The sequence below is a fragment of the Vidua macroura genome, chromosome 10 (genome assembly GCF_024509145.1).
Source record: "Vidua macroura isolate BioBank_ID:100142 chromosome 10, ASM2450914v1, whole genome shotgun sequence".
In the NCBI taxonomy this organism is placed as follows: Eukaryota; Metazoa; Chordata; class Aves; order Passeriformes; family Viduidae; genus Vidua; species Vidua macroura.
The window spans coordinates 12,634,391-12,653,876 of record NC_071580.1 but is presented as its reverse complement, the minus strand read 5'-3'; the positions used below and the strand labels follow the sequence as shown (position 1 = coordinate 12,653,876).

Genomic DNA, 19,486 nt, shown 5'->3' with positions numbered 1-19,486 from the left:
TTTCCCTATCATTGTGCAGTTTGTGGGTGCTGATGTTGTTTGAGCTCTTGTTCAATTTAGGGATTGTATGCCATATGTATACAGCAAAGTCTTCTTTCTTTTGCTCTCGTAATAAGATTTATCTGTTGAGTTTGGGACAGTTCACAGTCCTACAAAAGAGTGAGTTTTACTACTCCAGCAACCTCAGGAACTAGAGCATTATAAGAAATATGAGACTTCTATTTCCTTATTTAGAATGTTTTATTAAATATATGTACCTAATGTATAGAAGAGTGCAATTACAATTTTTATAAACAATTAAAATTCAGTGCTGGCTGCTAATGCTCCAACATCTTCTGGAAGGCTGCAAAACATCAAAAACAAAAGCATACAAAACAATATTAATTATAATTGTTAACAATTACTGCCAATATAACATGCATAAACCTAGACCATCTTCCTCCACACTTTCTATAATCAGGGCTATGTTATATAATATCAGCTTAACAGCTTCTTAGTTGACTTCCTGATGTAAAGATAAACATCATTATATAACCTGCCTATTTTAACTTTCCCAGCCAAATTAAGCAGAGAGGTTGGTGTGTTGTATGAAGTGACTTTGTCTGTGTGAAAACCTGATGCAAGAAATAAACCTTCAAAGAGCGTGTTAGAGGCCCTTGAGAAGTGTTTTCCTGGGAGGAAGGCAGCAGTTGCTGTGGGGTTTGCCTGACCAAATGCTAAGGAGAGTGTTTAGAAAGTAAATTAGTGGATTTTTGTATGATCACATTACCCAATTAAAACAACAGCTACTAAAAATAAATTAACTCCTCACATCCTATGAAAATGTAACAGATGCCCCCAAAATAGCAAGGTGCTCCAGATAAAGCACAAGAAAGGGCTATTAAACCTCACTGTGGGATTCAGACACAGGCTATGTAAAGTAGCACCTTCTCCCAGAAAGGGCAGAAGCCACTCTCACTCTATGGAAATAGCCTAAATAACATGGAAGTATTTTTTCTTTATTTCTGTGGCACAGTCCACAGCATGCCTTGAAACAGAGCCACTAACCATCAGCTCTGCTGATTTTCACCACCCTGGAGTACAAACCGGTGTGCCTGAACCACGCGATCCAGCAGCCCAGCAAAATGACATCACAGCATATCACATCAAGACACTTTTGTTTTGCCACCCCAAACAATGTAGTGTTTGTAGCAGGAAGCATGGGACTGTGCCCAGCCTTATGCCTCTTGCACAAGGGTGAAAGATACGTGCTTTGCTACCACCACATTGTCCATCATTTGTGCACCTGAAAAGACAAAAAGTCTTTGTATTTTGGGATTAGAGACATGTGTACCACTTAGATTAGGTGAGTGGGAAAAATAGAAAGGGAGTTTGGCAGTGATTTTTATAGGAGTCAAAATCATACTTGTCAGAAAGTACCTTGTTTCAAAGCTAAAAGTCACTCTCCAAATAAACTGTTTTGTTGCAATATATTAAGACGTTCTACTTCACAGCAAACACTGAGTATTTCTGAACATTGCAGAAATACACTGAGTGTGTGGAGCTCTTATAGTAACCCCTCTCTCTCCTGGAATGACAGACAGCTAAATTTGTTTAAAATTCCTTCTTCCTGTGCTAACACCTACATTTGAGCTCACCCAATAACTGGAGAAATACGTATCTGAGGATGACTAGCAGGAGCACAACCAGCAGACTGCTGGCTTGCCCTTCACAGATCGTGGCTCCATCTGTAGCATTCTGCCTGTTACTGGCTACAAGCTGGGCTGTGGCTGCACAGGGCCCAAGCTTCCCATCCCCTGCCCTGCCGTACTCCCTGCTCCTTGAGATTGTGGAAGTTTTCTGAAGAGATCACTTGAGAGGAGGATTTACTCGAGTCAGCATAAATTGGCCCTCCTGGCTCACTGGTGGTGAGCAGGTAATTGAATTATCAGGCACACCTTCCCTTTAATGGTTTTTTTGTCCTTGTTTGTGTAGAAGCTTTGGGAGGATAAAAGCAAGTATGTACCACAGATATGTGAAGGAAAAGAGTGTTGCTAAAATGGAATGCAGCTGGAAAATTCAAGGAAAAATATTTAGTCTTGTTTAGAATTTTATGAATAATTAAAGGGAGAGGCTGCCAGTGACTGAAGCTGAGGGGTGAGTCCTCCAGTGTCCCACTGAACAATTGCAGAGCTGAAACAGTGAAGAAACCTGGGAAAGTGTCCAGCTTGCTGAGATCTACTGATAAAGAGGACCTAGGGGCTGCAGGAATTGCCCACAGTTAATGGATCCTGCCCTTCACTCCAGGAGTCAGCATTCAGTGGTGCTGAGACCCTCCAGTGTCCACACAGCTTTTCTGATAGATTTTGATATGTGTTTAGGTGAAGAAAATCTTTGTAAACCTGCTTCTGTGCTTACTCTTACTGACTCTAAAAGAAGTTATCAGAGTTCAAAGTCCTGTTACTGACTCACAAGCAGATTCTTGTTTGTCCTTTCAGTAAATCCTCTGCAATAGATAACTCATTTAAGCTTTGTTGCTTCTATATCACTTATCTTGCCCCAATTTTTTGATCAAACACTGTTGCAAGCTGAGGTCAATGAAAATTTTAACATTTGCTGGTTGTAAGTTCCCAAAGAGCTTATACTAGATTCCCAGAATCAGAACTACTTCTGAATACACTAAGTGTTCTGCTGCTGCTGGCAAAGCTGATGGACAGCCAGCTTCTCCAGACGGGTCTAAGGGTTCAGCTAGATGCTCCAGAAAGTTACAGGGAAGCCGGCTGCAATAATCAAACATGCACACTCAGAGACAAGAAGTGCTGTAAGGCTATTTACTATTGATATTCCAGTGCTTCTATTCCTTTTGTTTGCTTTTTGTCTTCAAAATACAGCATATATGGAAGAAATCCATCAACCTTCCTTACTTCTAGATTTTCATTACTGGGAGAAAAAATTTTCCACTTAGCACAACTGTGATTTTTTGCAAGGTAAAAAGTTCTATCACCAGAGGCTGTAGCACACTCCTCAGAACTGCACTACTGCAACAGCAGAGAGCGTTGAGTAACGAGTTTGTCCGATACCAGGACTGACTCATAAGGACAAGAAAAGCTGGAAGACAGGTGTATGCTTGCAATTCTTGTCCCATTTTCCTGATAATTTGGAAATGTGGCCAAATAAAACATTAACTTCATGGTGTGCAGGCCTCTGTCCTGGAATGGTTTGTATTTGTGTATTTGCTTAATGCTGAAATCAGTGAAATTTCTTTAAATGGATGCAGAGATTATGTGGACTTAGACTTAGAGGTAAAATATTTTCCTTTTTCTTTCACCAGTAAATATTTTATACTTCACAGAGACAAGCTTATAGAAGAAGCATGGGATGACATGAAAAGCTACAGCAAAAAAAACCACTGTGAAGTTGGAATAGTGTAGAGATCAAAGTCATACCAGGCAGAAGAGAGAGCCAAGAAACAAAAACAGTCAACAAAAACAGTCAACAAAGGGCGACTGTGAGCCCTTACTAAGGCCATGAAAGGGGAATATAATTGACAGGGGCCTCAGGAGTGAGATTTACAGCAGATAGGGCTGTACTAATGGTCCTGCACAAAACATTAGTGAGATCTCACCTGGAGTTTCACATAACCGTGGCCATCTGTGTTCAGCTAAGGTGAATTTGCACTAGAAGGTGGCAGAGCAGGAAATCTGGGAATTCCAGAGTGGACAACCTCACAGGGTACCTTCAGGTCAGAAAGGTTATTGAGCAAAAAAGAACAATGGTCTCCAGAAAGCTTACTGGGACAAGAGCAGTGAGGTTTGGAGCTGCTTCCAACTAGAAAAGTGAAGACAGGTCACTGAGCTGATTTCAAGGTGGGATTTGATGCAGTCACACATCACTATAGAGTGAACACAGTAAAATGTTCCTCTCTGAGCACTTGGTGTCCTTTCATTTCCATCTCCTGGAGGCTTGGTGCCTTTCACCTCAGATACTCACAGACTGGATCATTTATTTAAATAGAAAAGTAAACTTCACAGCCAGATTTGGGCTGCATCTACATTGAAATTGCTCTATATTGAAGGAAAAGAGAGTATAAAGTTTTAAATTTTGGGTTTGCTTCATTCCAGCACATTCTTTTTCATAAAGAGTTTCTCCTGAGCCTTTATTCTTGACGTTTCTGGGGTTTCTTGGTAGATGGTTTGGACAGTGTGCAGCTTCAAGACAACTTGTTGAAAGTCAGGGGTCCAGAGGACTATTCTGATTGCTGAGAACATCTCTAACATAGTAAAATACTAGATAAGCTCCTCCAAGGTGAATGGGAGGGGACAGGACAAAGCCTCTGATAGCTTTGGGTTTGTTTTTTTTTACTGCTTTATATTTAATCTTACCAAGGATGGAACAGAAATCAGCTACTGACAAAGAATAGTATTCTGCTCACCAAAGCTGCACTGAATTTACATTTCTTCTTTAGGACAGCTGAGAAATTCCAGGCCTGTGCACTAAGAGTAGGCTTAAGAAAAGAACTCAGTCCACCATCATTGGTCTGGATTCAAGGGGGATTTCTCAGCTTCCTAATCAGAAACAGCTCAGTATTCTCACAGATCTCCTGGCATCATGCAGATGTAGAGCATGCCTTCTATTTCAAAAACTCACTAAGGATTTAGTCAATTATTAATTAAAATCTCATTTGGTTATGATTATTATAGGCTGGAGGATGCATCCAGTTTTATTGCAAAGAGTTCATTTAAAATCTCTGAAGGCATTCTATCATGGAAAACAAAACTAGCAGTCCAAAGAAAGAAAACTTTATCATTATGTATGGCATTACATTACAATTCAGAAGGGATTATCTCTGTTTCTACTCTCTTTAACAATACGATGAAACGCGCTGGCTGTGTTAATTATTGTCGGCTATTTATGCAGGGTGCAACTTCAGTGTAGTTCCAGTGAACTTCTGATGCAGATTTTATTTTTGTCTGCTTCGGCTAAATGTAACTAAAAATGAAAATTTTGTGGCTAGTCTCTGCAGAGCAAGCCACATGCTCATATTTAAATCAGAAGCAGCCCATACCTTCAAGGAATTAGCAACTGAGGTGTGCTAATTTTTGTATCTGTGGCTAGAATTAGCTGCTAGATACCCATTGTGTTTGTTTTATGTATAGGCCCACAGAACTGAAAGCATCAAAGCAATGTTGCATGAGCATAAAGCAACCTCAGCTCTCACTTATTCCTTAGGTGAACTCCTTGGAGTTTCTGCAGTTACTCAGGAAGAGTTCAGTCCTGCTGCTCCCCTGCTCCTCACTGCCCCGACTTCCCAGCACCCTGCTGGCTGCAGCCACACCAGGAAGGGGACAGGAGGACATCCAGCCCTCAGCCCTCACTGACACACCGTGCTTCACAAATGTCACTACCCAAGCAGTACAGTAAGTAAACCATTTGGTCTAGCCCCCCAGTAAGTTTAACTTTTCCACACAATACAAACACTTGCTGCTTTTTAAAATTTTGCAGCAGGTCATTTCTGTAATCTCTTTGGATGGGTGGAAAGTACTTTTGAGAATGTGGAAAACATAACACTCCCCTGCAGATTTTACCACCTCACACATGGACCTACTCCATTTCATTGCTGGTGGCTGCAGAAGAAAGCAGACTTGAGGCCCAGGCAGCCAGAGTCCAATGCCTCACAAAAGCATCTCTGCTAAAACCAGAAAAATCACTCCACAGGCACCACAGTCAGAGCAAAATCATCAGCCTCGGTCCATGACACTTTTAGCACTGATATATATTGAAAGCAGGACACTGGTTTTCATTTTACAGACCCCTAAAATCTTTTCAATATCTGTGCCGACCTGGGGAGTCATCTCTTAAGTTCATTAAACAATAGGTTTGGTTTCTTAGTGCACTTTTATCATACAAAAAAATTTACAAAAGCAGTCCATCCTACAGAGATCCACAGACCATTTGAGGAACACCACTCAGCTAGAAGAAAAGATGAGGTGGCATTTGGGAAGTGCAAATGAGTCCCTGCTAGTCTGTAGATGGAGTAGCACAAGCCAGCAGGGATCCAGAGTGCCCAGCCTTATCATTTCTATCTCAAGCTCGCTGCTCCTGGTGGCCTCATCCTGGAAAACTGTAAGGAGACACCATCATTCCCTAGGAGTTACTGAGAGGCTCAGCTGGAGACCAAGCTCCCCTAAATAGCCAAGCTCAGTTAAGCTCTCTGGGCTGAACAAGAGGCAGCTTCAGAAGCGCCCCTGAGGCACGGGAACAGCTGGGCAGGGCTGCAGGTAGTGTGATGTGCTGGCTGACACGAGCTGTCCCCGGGGCTGACAGGGCAGCAGGGGCCCTCGGGAGCTGCCAGAGGCTTCCTGAGACACAGGCATCCACAGAGCATTCCTTTTGCTGTAAGCAGTAACTGACTCTGCCAGAAACAGCCTCTAAACTTTCTTCTTCTCACTAAGGAGTACGTTACGTGGGCTTGGATCTGTCATACTGATCCCTCCAGCAGCCTTTGCAGAACAAACCTCCCTAAAAACAGCCACTCAGCTCATTTCTATTGCGTGTGCAAAAGCATACATTCAGATAGGAAATTTGGTCTCTACTTATTCAACTTCTTATTCCTCCTCCTATCAGCTAGCACACTGCTGCCAGTATTTCAAGCAGCTGCCTATTCAGTGGTGAGTTTCCATCTGAAGGCAGAGCAGCTCACAGCAGTGCTGTGTCAGGGGTTCACCACCCCAGAACCCTCTGCACTGAAGTAGCTTTCAGTGAAGCCTTCTCTTGAAGCTCTCCTGTCCTCTCATGTTCCTTTAGCTCTGCTCTTCACATTCCTGATCTATTTCTGTGGAACATGCCTCCTGCATTTTGCATACATAAACATGTATATGCTGCATGCACTATATACCAGTATACATGCCTTGTAGCTCACTGAAATACTGTTAAAACTCGTATTTTACCAATATTGTTTGACTAAACACTATACAGAAGTTATCTAGGTTTACTATCACCTTTTGAAAATATCATGGATTGAAATTTATCATAATAAATTTGTTACTCTAAAAGTGAGGTTTTTTAAACTGTACCAGTCAGAATGAAGGGTAGGAGGGATATAAATTAGCAGTGCTTTTGTTTGCAGCTTTCCAGGTCACACATGCTTCTCAACAGTACAGAAACAGGAACTTCCCTGCCTGTACTGAGCAGCATTTTGGGGTGGGTGAATAAAGCAGCATACTCTCTCACAGAGGGTGAAGCAGCCTGATTGTTTGCTCTAATTAACATTAGCGGGAATTTTACTAAGCTAAATTACAACAAGAAGTTCTCTACAGACTCACACTGCTGCTTCCAGCTGTACAAAACACTCATGTACCTCTGACAATTTTTCTGGCTCTATAGGGACACAGATTCACCATTTGGTTGCAGAATACCTATGAGGAGACATAGATGTTTTTAGTGCAAACAGTCAGCTCACACACTCCATGGCAGAACAGTCGATCTACACATTCCTTCCCCTTCAACTGCTTGTGAGATTATTCTGTTAAACACTCAACACTGCCTGCATTTGGGCTACAGCTGCAAAAGTAGCTGTTTCAGGCAGGCTGGTTACCTCATTCCATGCTGCAGCAGCAAACCTTGGGGCTGCTGTTTTTAATTTGTGCTATAATGCATCTTCAGTGCTGGCCCATTACAGAGGAAAGAGAAAAAAATCTCTTTTCTCTACTTTTGTCAGCAAAAGCAACTGGCAAAGTTTACACATCACCTGTGCTGTCCTGAGGCAGCAAAATTATCTTGTCATGAGATTGATAAAGGGCAGATAGACTTGTCTGAGGCTGGAGTCCGTGAAGCTGAGGAGCTGAAGAAGCATGAAGGCAGACATCTACCCCAAGCCCTGCTGCCCTGGGTCAGTCCCCAGAACACCCTGAGTGGCCCAAGTGTGCTGCATCTGTGCCATTCCTCAGTGCTGCAAAGTCTCATCAGGGGCCCCAAAGTACTCACATCCCACTGAAGGCAGCACTGCAGCTGCCTATGGACACAGAAACACACCAAGGGTCAGCAGTGATCAGGTATGGCCCTGTCAGAGCAGAAAGAAAGGGTGGAAGCCCAAGTGCATTGCACTTCCTGCTCCTAAAGCCCTTCTTTCAACTTTTTCAGTTTAATCCCACCCCCAGACAGTTGAAGCCAGTGCTCTGCTCTCATCAAGATTCAATTTCCTTCAAAATAAGAAGTGCCAGTGTATTACCACCCATGAAACTAAAAACAGAATAGAAAAAAAAGATACATATGTAAATCCTTATACATAACTGTCTAAAGTTCTTAAGAGATTGCATGGAAAAGAGACATGGAAATTTCACAGATTTTCAGATGACTCAAGGGGCATCCAAACAGTGCCTGTGACTCATGGACTGCGTAGGCACGTCCAGGTATGTGGGTAGGACTCTGGAAGCCATATGGTTTCCTGCAGGAGCTGAATAGCAGCACAAGCAGTGCTGGGGAGAAGAAATGTGATGTTTTATCACATAACAAGCTCTTAGGCACTGTCTGTCCAAGAATTGCTAATGCAGGGGAGCCTGGTGAGGGCTGGCTCCCACCAGCATTGCAAAATGGCATGGCTCCTTTAAAGAGTGGGATCTATTTACAGGAAACTCTTTAGAACACAATGAAATTTAAGGGGGTGAGAGGTAATTATATTCCAAAATAATTTGATTTTATTGAAACTGGTCTTTGAAGACCTCTCTATAGGAGGCCACAATCTGGCAGAAAAGGAACATTATATGGGATTCTGGCAATATTTAGGCTTTGTGAAAGCAGCTGGAAGCAATTTCATCTGAAGTCTAATAATGTTTAAAAATGCACAGCCGAGCTTGGGACCAGAGCAAGATACCTACCCCACAGAGCCAAAGGAGCTGTACCTGCTTAGCTGTGTCTAAATGTGCTGTGAAAGGCTGCAAGGAAGTGTCCAGGTGAACTCCTCCAGCCCAAGAAGGGACATGCTGCAGTTGTCACTCCCTGGCACTCTGCAGTACAGACCCACTCTCTGCTGAGGATGAGGGAAGTATGAAAAGCAGCTACACCACCAGGGAAGTCAGTACCCACCTCCCACCTCTCCCAAGAGCCACAAGAATTTACAAGGTTGTTTTCCTTCAGGGGAAAGGAACAAGGAGGTAAAACAGAGACTTTGTGGATTTTGTGGCTTAACACAAGGAGTATGAGCCAGGGCAGATCCTTGACAACCAAAAGTGTGTGTGTAAGAGTGTGTAAGAGTGGATGTGTCTGAGTGTGTTTAAGAGTGGGTGTGAGTGTCATATTGACAGCTACAGCCTGTCATTCATTTCCAGCAAGGCAAAAGAAAATTGAAGAAAAAGAGTGGCTATTTTTCCCAATATTCTTCCTGCAGCAAATTCTTCCCCCATTCTGGAGCCCAAGAAGTGAAAAGGAGGGGTTAAATAGCAGCTACTGTTATGACACTCAAAAGGAGACTATTTTTAGTTAATAGTCAGTATCAATGCAACACAGAATCTGGTGGACATGGTGCATTTGCTCATACAGCTTCAGTCTCACCTCTGACATGAGCAGGAGAGAGGTGAGAAAACCAGAATGAATTCATGTTTATTTTGTCAGCCAAAGGTACCTGGGGACAAGGGGCCTGCATCCTGCTCTGGATCTAATGGTATTGAGTGCCAGGAGATGGGACATCCTTACTTATGTTCACAGCAAACCTGATCTGCTGCAGAGCTGGGGTCACACCTTCTCTGCACAGCACAGGTCCTTGGAGTCCCCCTCCAAAGAAAACTCCCACAAAAAATGGAGCTTGTTCAACCTGAAAGCATGAAAAGCCTGGGGAAAGCCTGTGTAGTGGGATGCATATTGACTTTTGAGATCTGGGCTTAAAGAGAAAATCACTCTGTGGCATTTGACCCAGGGCATGTCCATCTCTGTGGCTTTTCAAGTGGAAAACCTCTTCTCACCAAAGTGGAGGAAACACAGATAACATAAAGTTATACTCTGTTTTGGGGGTGAGAATTTTCCTGATAAACACACGTAGAGGAGGTGAGTGCTGCTTTTACATTATAGCAGCTTCAGTAAAGTAAAACAGACAGAGACAACCATCTTGATCTAATAATACACGGGAAAAACTGGAATGACAGAAATAAAACACCCGTCTCTGGGTTGTCAGAATATCTATGCTGATATGGGAACAGGCAGGAAGACAGCAGAGGGAGAACAGGCTACAGAAACTGTGATCAACCATGAAAATCTACTTCCAAAAGCTGTTAAAAAAGTACAGACACTGAGCAGTGAGCCTCATGTTCAGAAGCTGATTTGGATGCCTATGCACTATCCTGTTGGCCTCTGCAGGAGCAGCATTCTCTACTTTGAGATATATTGCTGATACTGCATTGGCAGGAGTCTTTCAGAGCATCGCTGCTCCATCTTTTAGTTAGTGGATGTAGAGAACATGGATTAGAGGGTCTCTCTTCCAGCTACCTGGACAACTATGACACCTTAAAACCTTGAAATTTCAGGACAATTAAGGTAAAAATGGAGACATTTTCTCACATTTGAGAAATCTGCTAGATCTGCTTGGACATTACCTGTCTCCCAGCAGTGGGCAGGGAGGGAGGAGGGAAATAATCATTGGCAGGAGCATTTCTGATGTGGGAAAGAGATACTATGCCATGTATTACCCCTTGCCCTGTCCCAAAATGAACTGCCTCCTGGCTACCCTTCTCTGGCACATCACAGATGTCCTTGTCATCCACCATCTGAGCCAGTTTATATCCAGAACACTTCAGGCACAGCAGCAAAAACAAAGCAGGCAATTACCAGCAGTATGTGAAGTGAGTACAAACTCAGGTGCTACATCCAGCTCACTTGTAGTGAATGCACTTTATGTTTCATTCTTGACTTGGCAAGATCAAGCCTTGTAGAAGCAAGTCAAGCACTACTAAATAGACAAGCCCTGAAAGTCTTATGTAGCTTTTAGATGTTAATCTTTTCCCAGAGTAAGCAATTAATTAATTTTAATTTAACATAGTAAAGATGTCTGTGTAAGACCTTGAACATAAGTGATCATGAAATAAATGTAATCTAATTCTGTCTCACTGATACTGCAATTATCTGCACAAGCAGCTGGCTGGTCAGCTGGATCCCTGCCTCCACTGGAAGGGCAGAGCACTGAGCTCTGCTCCAGGGCTGGCACATTCCCTAAGCAGCAACCTGGCATACTACCTCATCCCAGGGGTCAGAGACCTCCCCAGTGCAATGTGGATCTACTGGAGGGGTTTCACCACAGCAGCACAGCCCAGGAAGGGCAGACATGGAGGGTCAGAAGGGATGTCAGATCTTTTAGAAAGAAAATTCAACTGAAGTTTAGTAAGTCCCTGGATGGAGGCTCAGGTGCAGGTGCTCCAGGTGCTCTTTCCATCGTAAGGAAAAGTGAGATACATGCCAGGTTGGGGTAGAAAGGCAGTGAGCATACTGTGATCCCCCTGTGGGATCTGTGGGGAGTTCAGGCTGGCCTGCACCTCACTGCTGCTGGGAGCAGTGCAGAGCTCCCACCTTGCAGCTGGTCAGGCTGGCACGAGGGTCACACATGCACGGATGGCAGGACACAGAGCAGGTTTCTGTGGGACACAGTAGCTCTGGGCTGTCTTCTTCTGCACTCCCCAGTGGTGACTTTGGCTTGGGGGACCGAGTCCTGCAGACACCCCAAGCCCTGCTGCTGCACAGAAAAGAGCTCTGTGTGTCTGTGCAAGACATTGGGACTAGGGCTTTGGGTGCTGTGAAAAAGATCAGAGCAGCCTGTGATGTGGGCAAAAGACTTCTCTTGCAACCTCTGTGGCAAGTTAATTGCTGTTGATTACAAACCCAGTGCAATCTTGTTAATTTGCAACACAGGCCAACAGCCATTTAAGAGAGCAGTGCTGCATCCACCTCCTCAAGCACAAAATTCTCACATTATTGAACAGCATGGTATAGGGCTGTTTAAGAAACAAATAAGATGCACACCTGCTAAGGGCCAGGAGGACTGGAGAGACAGATAACAGCTACTTGATTAGTGATGGGAGGTGTTACACTCCATCAGATGTTCTGCAGTGGCACCTTGCTCTCACAAAGGCCAGGTCCCTGCTGCTCTGGGCAGTGCAGGCAGAAGAGCTGCTGTACTGTGCCCTGCTCCTGGCACCTGCTGAGGAGCCTGTGGTGCAGCTGAACCTCTGGGCTGTCTCTCTTCTGTACTGCAGGAGCTGTCCTGTCCCTGTATTTTGGCAGGGCAAGGAGCAGGAAGGAGGTGACCTGAGTGAAAAGGTGACTTGAGCAAGGCCAGCAGCAGAGCCACTTGCCAGGCTCCTTTGACTGCATGACCAAGACATGGACACAGTGCCCCAGGTTTTCTCCAGGGCAGGGACAGTTCATTTGCAGCTGGACAAATGTTTCCAGTCTTTATGCAAAGCAGCCTTTCAGGTGACACTCTTTAAAATTCTGTCAGAGCAAGAGAAGGAGCTGCAACTCCTCACTTAGAGCCCTCAATAGCTCTGCCAGAAGGACAAAAAAGGGGAATGGGATAAATCCAGGCTGCACCAAAGCAGGGCAGGAGACATACATTGTCTGTGGGTTTTGATACCCTGGACATATGCTCAGGCAAGTTCGACAAGCTCTCTTTCACCTCATCTTGTGAACAAAGACATTTCCTATTTCTGAGAGAAGAACCACCACATCTGTACAGGATGGCTGACAGTTCCTTATTCTAACACCCCAATAAATGATTGCTTTATATAACACTCATATACTCAAAGGTGGGGTTTGTAGCAAATGAGTTTTACATTATTTTCTATGATTCAAATGTCATAACATCACATACACAGCTCTGCAGCATGCCTGCCTTCCCCCTAAACTTACATTGTCCCTTTGCAGAGGAATGTGAGCAAGAGCAGCTCTACTGATCTGCAGATTTCTTTGTGGCTGTCCCTGCTGGATGATGGTGACATAAGCTGGCTGTCTTGGGGATTTCACATAAGCTGAAGCTTGGAAGGCTGAGCTACACAGAAGAAGCGTCAAAGCACCCAGGAGCCCAAAATAGGAAGGAGAAGGAGGCGCGTGGACTGAAGTGGCTCAGAAGCACTAGATCTGGACAGCAGATTAAATATAAATTACTGTGAATGTAAGGTTGGTCTAAACCAGCTCAAGCAAGACAGGAATGAGGTGTCCTGCAGAATACTGCAGGCACAGACAGCAGAGTGTTCATAAATAAAAATACCTCCCCTCCCCTCTTTTCCCTGCAACCAATGCAAGAAATCCCAAATCAAAGTCTTGTTCAGTTGAAAGCTATTAGTACTGAAAATATTTTGGAGCAATTGGAAAAGATAAGTTTTGAAGCAGTAAAACACAGGGAACAGTAACCAGAAAGGAAAGAAGCCAAGTGAGTAGGAAGGGTCCTGATGTATTCTGAAAGCACTGGTTGCTACCTTCTATACAACCAGAGGGATCTGGAGTGACACCCAGATACAAACAAGGCTTGCACAGCTCCAGTGGGAATTACAGTACAGTTTCAGCCTCAGTTACAGTCATTGCTAACATAACTGCAGTTAGGAGTGAAGGTGTGCAGCTGCAGAACCACTGTAGGGATGGATCATCAACCTGTGCAGGCTGACATTCAGAAAAAAAAAAAAAAACAAAAAACCAAAACAGAAATATAAAAACCAGAACATCTAGATATGAAAATTCAAGGTTTGACTTGCTACTATATTCTCATGTGAAGCTGGGGTGACAGCATGCAGGTGTGTTTTATGGATGTGTGTGAAAAGAGCAGAGATGAAATCACTGAACTGCTGTTGTCACATTCAGGGATGACTGGCAGAGTTCAGGAAGAGGAAGTGTTCATCCTCCCTGACGAGCTGTATGTGAACAGCAATGAGAAATGCTGTCATTCCAATGCTAAATCCAAAACAACGCATTCACCTTTAATCTACTGCATTTTAAAAAGCATTAGTCAGATTGGCACATGACGCTGGTTACCCCAGAAGGAGCGGTAAGTAAAGCTTAGAGGCTTCTAAGCAGTTTATAGGCTGCACGTTATGCTCGAGTGCCTCTCTAAGCAAAAACACACAGAATCCTTCATCTCCAGCACCTGCAGGAGCAGAGCTGACAAGAAGTCATACAAGGAGCTGACGCAAGTCACAGGGTCAGCACCAGCCCAGAGGCACTGCCTGGCAGCAGAGCAGATGTCCCTGCTGGGCTGTCCCAGCACCAGCACAGGCACTTTAACACCTTGCTCGCTGATTCTGCTCCTGCATCAGCATGTGACACCTCCCAGGCCTCCAGGACTATGCACCCATCCCTGCTCTACATACCACAGTCACTCTGGACTCTTGTGGTTCACTGCCCTTGAGATCAAGGGAATTCATATCTGTGTGAGATCCTGGGTCAGTAGGTAGAAGTGCACAGTCACAAAAGCATGGTGGAGAAAATAATCCTAGTAGAAACTGGGGGAGACTCCCAGCATGGAACCAGCTCCTGCCTGGCGCCTCTGTTGGGGATGACTGGACACCATTCCCTTTGCAAATCATTGTTATTCATATGTAAATCAAACCCAGTTCAAAGGCTTCTGTTGAATTCTTGATTCCCCCTGACTCTGGCTTTCACTTTTTCCTCTTTATGCCAAGAGCTTAGTCAGAAGTCTTTTAAATCACTGGAAACATCTCAATTATATTATTAACCAGAATGTGAATATCTGCAAACTGCAACAGGGGAAGGCTTTGGCTGTCCAAGTTTGAGGGTATAGAGGAAGCTGGTGTGCTATTAATTTTTAGCTAAAGCTGATAGAGAGGAGGCTAAAACCAGCCGTGATCCTCTCTGCCAGCTCCTCCAAGGGCACAGCAGCCACGAAGGTTGCACTGTGCCCACATAATCACAGGCACCACATGGCTGTCTGGGGAGGTTTGAATTCTCTGTTTAGGGAAGGAATTGCACAGGAGGTGGTTTTTGCATCCTTAGAGGCAACTTGGCAAGCCCCAAAAACGCTTTGTTCTGCAGGCGAGGCTTTGTAGGAGTGCCCCATCACCTGATCCGCATGAATAGCCCTTTTCCTCTTTAAGCTTCACTCCCAGCTGGTGGACCATGAACTGCTGAGCCCTGACTGAAGGGGCAGGGCTGATGGAGGCAGGAGAGCCAAGGACTTAAGCAGTTACTTACTTACTTAAGCCAGTGAACAGGAGAGCAAAGATTTATCTGCCTCAGAAGCAGAGACAAAGATGAGGATGGTTACAGAGTGAAGGGAGTGCAGAGAGACACAGACAGGAGACTGCAGTGCCATGGGATACATGGAACCCTTCAGAGATACACATGGTGATGTGTGCTCCAGCCTATACAGGCACAGCTTGTGAAAAGACCGTGGATTACAATAAATTATTATCAATTGAGCACATACTAATTTACAACAAACCTCTAAGAAATATGATCCCGAATTCTGAATTCCAAAAGGCAAATTGATCATCTCTAGGAAATGAGAAATCTGCTAAGCTGAGGAATTCAAGACCAAAAGTGGAAGAAAAGCTATTAAGCTGCTGTGGTACTTGTACCTCATACAAAAGAGGTAAAGGGTCTGAAGCAGCAGAGCAGCCAAAGGCACACTTAACCACCTTAGGAGTTGGAGCATGCACAAATTCGCAATGGAATGGAATAGGGGAAAAGAGCAAAGGCACCAATACACACGGCAGGTCAAAAGCATCTGGCTATCACCTCCGGCAATCCTCAGACCAATGACACCTCACAGGAGGTAATACACAAACAGACAAGTTCAGTCAGCTACGTGCGAAAAAGTAGATCAAAGGAAGGAGAAGGGAGGGTCTTTCTACAGAGAAAATGGGGTAAATGCTAATCTCAGGATGGCCCCAAGCCAAGTTAACTCTTTGCCTTACTTTTCAATAAAAAACCAATAATGTTGGATATGATGTAAGAAGCAAGATGGATAATGTGATAAACACTAATTCACCATTTCTCAGCCCATTTTCAGGGGGAAAAACCATAGTTTTGCTTACTGGAGTGGACCGACATAAGAGGCTGCAGAAACAGCAGGGTTTGAGCACATCTGGGACATTAGGATGCAACTAGGGAAATGCAAAACAATATCTGATCTTAAGAAGGGAGAAGTGATAAGGAAAGGTTGAGGCTTGGTGGTTTAACTGCAGTAGAAAGCCAGATCTTAAAACAAATTTTGAAAATAGTACAAGATAATGAAGAACACAGTAGCAATAAACGTGGACTTTGCAAAGAGGAATTTTGTCAGACTTTGTTCTTTCTTCCTTTGAAAGTCAAATGAAGACTTGGAGCTCATCCCTTTGGACTTCAGAGAAGCAGCTGACATGCCATCAAAGGAGGATTAACAAACCAAAGATGCTTCTGCTAAAAGACAAGGAACAAAAAGGAACTGGCTACAAGGGAGGAAACAGAAACAAGTGTTGAGAGAGGCAGGATGAGCCTGAAGAGGAATCACTATCACAGGTCCATAAGGGTCTGCTGTCAACCCTGGTATGTGGCTTGTCCCTCTGGCAGAAGAGAAGTTTGCTCTTGCTGCCCACATTCAGGAGAGCTGGATTAATTTCAACAGACATGAAAGAGCACACCAGCAGGAAACCAGGCTGCTCTAGCAAGGACTAAATGGCTGGATAGTTCTGCAAAACACAACAGGAGGGACCTCATTCCTCTGTAGAACACACCAGAGAACAGGCACAAGAGAGGAAACAGTTAGTTCAGCCACCAAGAGCAGCAGCAGCCAGGCTGGCTGGGGTGCAGCAGCAGCCCTCCCAGCACTGGGACAGCAGGGCAAGAAACCAAACTCATTTCCAGATCAAAAGGGATTCACTTGTGAGGAGCAGCAGACAGGGCAGGATAATGGGTGCAGTTCAAGATACCCACACCAGCCAAGTCCTCCCGCCCCCTAGAAACACCACTCCTCTCTTGCTGCCTGCTTCTCTGCTTCTGTGGAGCTCCACTTCAGACTGTGCCATAGTGCTTGTATGGCCACAGTACCTGCAGCACCGCCAGGAAGAGCTGGGAGCTGGCAGAGCTGCTCTGGTGCTGCCAGGACCGACCCCTTGGAGACAGCAGGAGCTCCAGGAGCAGCAGCTTAGGAGTAATTCAGGAGCATTTCTAGCAGCATTAGTCACCACCCTTGTCCTGACATATTCTGGCTGTCTGGCCAAGTTAATGACACAGACATTGCTTCATGGTGGTCAAATCTCTTGGCTCATAAAACAGTAGTTGGAGAGTTGGAGTTTCCTGCCTTTCATAAAAGCCAGGAGCCCTTCACCCTCCAGCTCATTCATGGAAGATAAAAATCTCTTGGCACAAACTCTTGCCTCACTTGGAGGGTAATTACATTGTTCAGGCTCTGCAGAGCACTTAATACATCTCTGCCCTGTTAATCTCCAGCAAAGGCTGTGACTGACATGGCTGAGTACCAGGCAGGCACCTCCAGTTCAGGTGTAGAGGAGGCTTTTTACCCATCTGTTCTTTTCTCTCCCATCTCCACAGCCAGCAACATGCAGTGAAATTTAACAAACCCAGCCTGTCATTCTGCCCCTTGCATCTCTAACCTGTCTCCTCACCACTGGAGACATGCCCAGAGTTCTGCAGCACTGAGGAAGTCCATGACTTCTTCAGCAAGGGTGGGAAAAGCAATGGGACCCAAAGGTGCCTTGGCTGGGTGCAGAAGGTGAAATGAGCACGTATCAGGGAAATGTTCCCAGAAACACCATGTGCCTGTAAGCATTAAAAGTGCCTGGACCTCCTGGTTTTCCTTAGGGACTGCACACAGAAATGGTGAGAGCCAGCCTGCATCAGGTGTGTCCTTCTGTTCTGTGAGATAATGGCACCACTGAAGTCAGTACAGTTCAAAGAAATTAAGCAACACAATTTTAATTAAAATTGTAAATGAATTAACTAATGAACTAATGTTCCCAAGGGACATGGTAAAATATCTATTGCTGAGGCTTCACAGCAAGGCTAATTGCATAGCCAGAAAATTTAAAATCCTTGGTTTGAAACAACTGTGGGAACTGCGCAGAGATCTCTGCATCTCCTTCAGAGACCAGACTTCCCAACATGTTTACCCACCCAGTCCTTTACCCTCACAACTTGCTGCAGATATTCACCAGCCATTTCCCCATCACTGTTTAACTAATGTGGTAATACAGACTGTCCAGTCCTCATCCTAAACCCCCTTTGGAGCCATCATCTTGGCCCTGCCAGTCTGCAGAGCTCATTTTAAGCTGCTGCTGCCTGCTAGTGGTGCAGTGCTTTGTGTCAGGCCAGCAGCAGAAAAGACTTTTACTATCACAATATTTAGAACTGTAGTCAGTCACGACTGTGCCTTTGCAATTCAGAATTACAGAACTGAGCAGAAAAGCACAGTTCTAAAAAAAAAAAAAAAAAAAAAAAAAAAAAAAACAACCACACCAATATTCAGAAAGATTTGATCTAAGCAGGGCTGTTCTGGGTGTCCCCACATGGCCCTACACCCATCCCAGCAGTGCCACAGTGAGGGCAGGAGCACTAACCCCTTGGGTTTTTGCTCCACAAACACCAGTCCTTTCAGAGGCTGAACACTATAACTCACTGCTAGTAATAACAATGAAAAAATCAGCACCTCTGCTCTGTTAGACAGCTACAAGGACACCAAGTACTGCTCAGCCAGTGTGGTTTTTGTCAAGGTAGCAAAGAACTCCTGCACCACTCCTACAATGATGAGTTCTCAGTGTCTGCAGCTCAGCAAGCTCTCAGCAAGCCTGGGTAGCAATACTGGCACCACCACCACGAGCAGGAAGGAGAGCTGAGCTTTCCCCAGCCTTCCCTGGAGCTGCCCACACCAGGTTTCTTCAGCTCTTCATGGCACAGGATATAAATGGAGAGGCTGCATTCAGCTCATGAAGCTGATGAGAGATTATCCACAGGGTCTGAGCACCAGGACATTTTGTCATTGCTCACCAGAGGAAGCTCTGATCACCACCTGTATGTGCCTGTGGGACTTGACCCTCAGTTATTTCAGGCCTTCAAGCCCTTCAGTTCAAGCAGCAGCCCCAAGCTGTGTCTCCAAAGCTCTCTACACCTGCCAGAGTTATCCATGCCTGTGATACCACTCAACTTCAGCTCTCCCAGGTAAAAGAATGAAGTCACAGTGAAATCCATAAATGAATGCTGTTCACGGTCTACAAACCCAGCAATCTGGAACAACTTTTCTACCTCCCAAATCCTGTCTCTTGCTAATGCCCCAGTTCCTGCAGGCTAGCAGTCTCCATCCTTCACTGTCACAGGGAAACTGCCAAACAACAATTTTGGAGAGGTTGCAGCAGTGATCAGAAGAACCCGTCAGGGACACTACAGCCAGTGTTGATAAAGTGGTAGCTGGACAGCCAGGGGCATATCAGAGGAGAGACACCCCTGTCCCACCCATTACTGCAAAGCAGCACCCACCCTTCAGGAGCAGTCCTTGGATTCAAAGGCAGAGGGGAGCTCAGGCATGCCA

General features: G+C 44.8%; 1 protein-coding gene across 1 annotated transcript in view; it reads right to left on the bottom strand.

The window, feature by feature from the left end:
* Positions 1-212: 212 nt before the first annotated feature.
* BDH1 (3-hydroxybutyrate dehydrogenase 1) overlaps positions 213-19,486 on the bottom strand; it is a 58,383-nt gene continuing 39,109 nt past the window's right edge. The window contains exon 8 of the mRNA XM_053986080.1: positions 213-343. The gene's annotated coding sequence lies outside the window, so the exon portion shown is untranslated. The remainder of the gene's footprint in view (positions 344-19,486) is intronic.